The sequence below is a fragment of the Anas platyrhynchos genome, chromosome 9 (genome assembly GCF_047663525.1).
Source record: "Anas platyrhynchos isolate ZD024472 breed Pekin duck chromosome 9, IASCAAS_PekinDuck_T2T, whole genome shotgun sequence".
Taxonomy (NCBI): Eukaryota; Metazoa; Chordata; class Aves; order Anseriformes; family Anatidae; genus Anas; species Anas platyrhynchos.
The window spans coordinates 3,975,117-3,977,582 of record NC_092595.1 but is presented as its reverse complement, the minus strand read 5'-3'; positions in this window follow the sequence as shown (position 1 = coordinate 3,977,582).

Genomic DNA, 2,466 nt, shown 5'->3' with positions numbered 1-2,466 from the left:
TGTCTTATTCCTTCACTTTTTTATATGTATGAAAAAATGGAGCTATTTCTACTAGGGCTAAGGGAAATAACTTGGTATTGCTGTTAAAACCAGTCATTATTCATCTATATACAGCTCACTTAATGTTTCTCATATCCAATTTTTGAATAAAATATTGATGATGACATAGAAATACCTTGGCAAGACTTTGAAGAAGCTCTACGGAACTATTGCAGAAATAAATTACAAAACTGAGGAGCATTCAGTAACTGTGTCAAGTGGAAGTCAATATATAATGTTCAGTTGATGATTTGGTAGTTTGAATCCTTCTAGGAAGTTCTTGTAAACAAAATTCATCTTAGGCAAGGTATCTCCTGACTTCTGGTTTTGCTCATTCCAGAACTGAGAGAAATTAAGTTGCTCCAGTTGTGAAATTTGGAGGAAAACGTTATTAACCACTTCAAACATCCAAATTGTGCAGTTCAGTTTAGGTAAACACTGCTGTAAAACAGGTAAGATCTTATCACTTATCTTATCTTGTAACAGAGAAAAGAAAGCTCTCCTGCCAATACCCTCTGGGGCCCTCTGCTGAAAGTTGCATTGGTTTCAGGCTGTGGAAATATGGTGTGAGCGAGAAATTTGGCTGTGACAGCAGCTCTGAACTCATGAGGTGGACCTGTATTAATGACTACATAAAAAATGTGTAGATCAGTAACCGAGGAGAAGGAGACAACCAAATTCACCCTGTCCTTCCTTAAGAAATGCAACTGCCAATTGTGCCTAAGAAAGAATTTTCCTCTCTGACCATGAAGATTTAAAGTGCAAGGGGGGGCTGTGGTTCTAGGCAGAGGTGGAAATGTCAGGGGGCTGAAATTTGAAAGTCTTTCAAGGCGATGACTGCCAATGCGCCTCACCATGTGTTCAGCAAGTAACTCTTGATTCTTCCACTATAATATCAACGTACAAACAAGAAGCTCTGTTTCCTCTCTCCTATGGCTTGAGAGAAAAAACGCTGTTTCTACTTGTAATACTTGAATATGCCTGATTACTTTAATATTCTTATATGAAAAAGGAAGATTGTCTAAAGACAGACAAATAAAGGAGTAGCCAAAGAAAACAGTTGTGTTGTCCTTGGCTATGAAACAGCAACTAAATGGTTAAGCCTTTATAATTTCTTAAGCCATCTATAACTTAATTTGCCTTCTAAAGAAACTGTTTTGGCTGCTGTTTTCACTCTTTTGATCTTTTATTTTATTAATATACATATATATATATATATTTATTTTCTTAGGGCCTTGCAATGAAAGCTACTTTAATCTTTGTAGATAAATCTTCAGGTTTGTGGATTTTTTTTCCTCTTAAGACCTTAGCTGTCTTAAGTCTTTCCATTTCATCATGTTTAAATATTTTAGACAATTTGAAGCCCTATTTATAAATGGATATGATTAAGATTAGGCTCTAATAACTGCTAATCTTTCCCTCCAACCAGGGAGATAAAGCCTGTCTTAAACCTGGATGGCTTAAGACGAGTTCATTTTTTTTTTATCCTTACAAAGTGAACAAATAAAACACTATCCAGCAGCTGTATTCACAGGAAGCACTGAAGATAATCCCTTCCATTTATTATTGCAAAGTGCTTTTCTTTTTAGGTATCAGCCTGCTTTACTTTCAGATGTGTAGGCTGCAGATTACAGAGCTGCCTGAAACTTCATAATGAAACCTGAAGCTCACCTGGTCTCACATCAAACCCAAAGCCTTGCGGTTTTTTATAGTTTTGATTGAATTTCGGGTGAAGCAAGGCCAATAATAGCACTAGCGTTTTCTTCTCTGAGGCATTTATAAGCATAAATTAATTATCTAGTCTTCGCACCACTCCTCAAGGTGAATGATATCTCCTTTTGTCACGTAAACTCAGATGCTTTGATGTGCATCCCTCTGTGCTGTTTTGAGTTCAGTTCTGAATGTGCTTAGCTGAGCCCAAGGTTTTTTAATCGAACAAGGAGCTCTGCCTAAGCAAGGTAATCCCAATTTATGAAGAATGGTAAAAAATTATTGTACATGACAATGTAGCCCTGGAGTTCTGGGAAGTCTGAAGGACAGTTTTGACAGTAAACCAAACACGTAATAGAGTCTTTGATCTCAGGATTTTTACTGAATGACAAGCTGAAATACTGGAATGAGTATTTTATGACAAGGAGCGTGAGTTTCAGCACACAGACTGCAGTGGTCATGTAAGCTCCCTGGATAACTGGCATGTTTCCCCCACCATCTTCCTTGCATGTGCACCCTGCATTGGTTGGACTTCCCAGCAGACTTAACCAGCCCTTGCCCATCAAGCAAAGGAGATAATTCTGTTCAGGGGTCAGCTGGCAGTTAAATAGCTTTAATACTCCCTAAATGGGATCTGATGTGATGAAAAGTGTAACATGCTTCACAGCTGGTTGGCATCTTTTATTCCATGCATCTATCTGCAGCCCCAAATGGTGG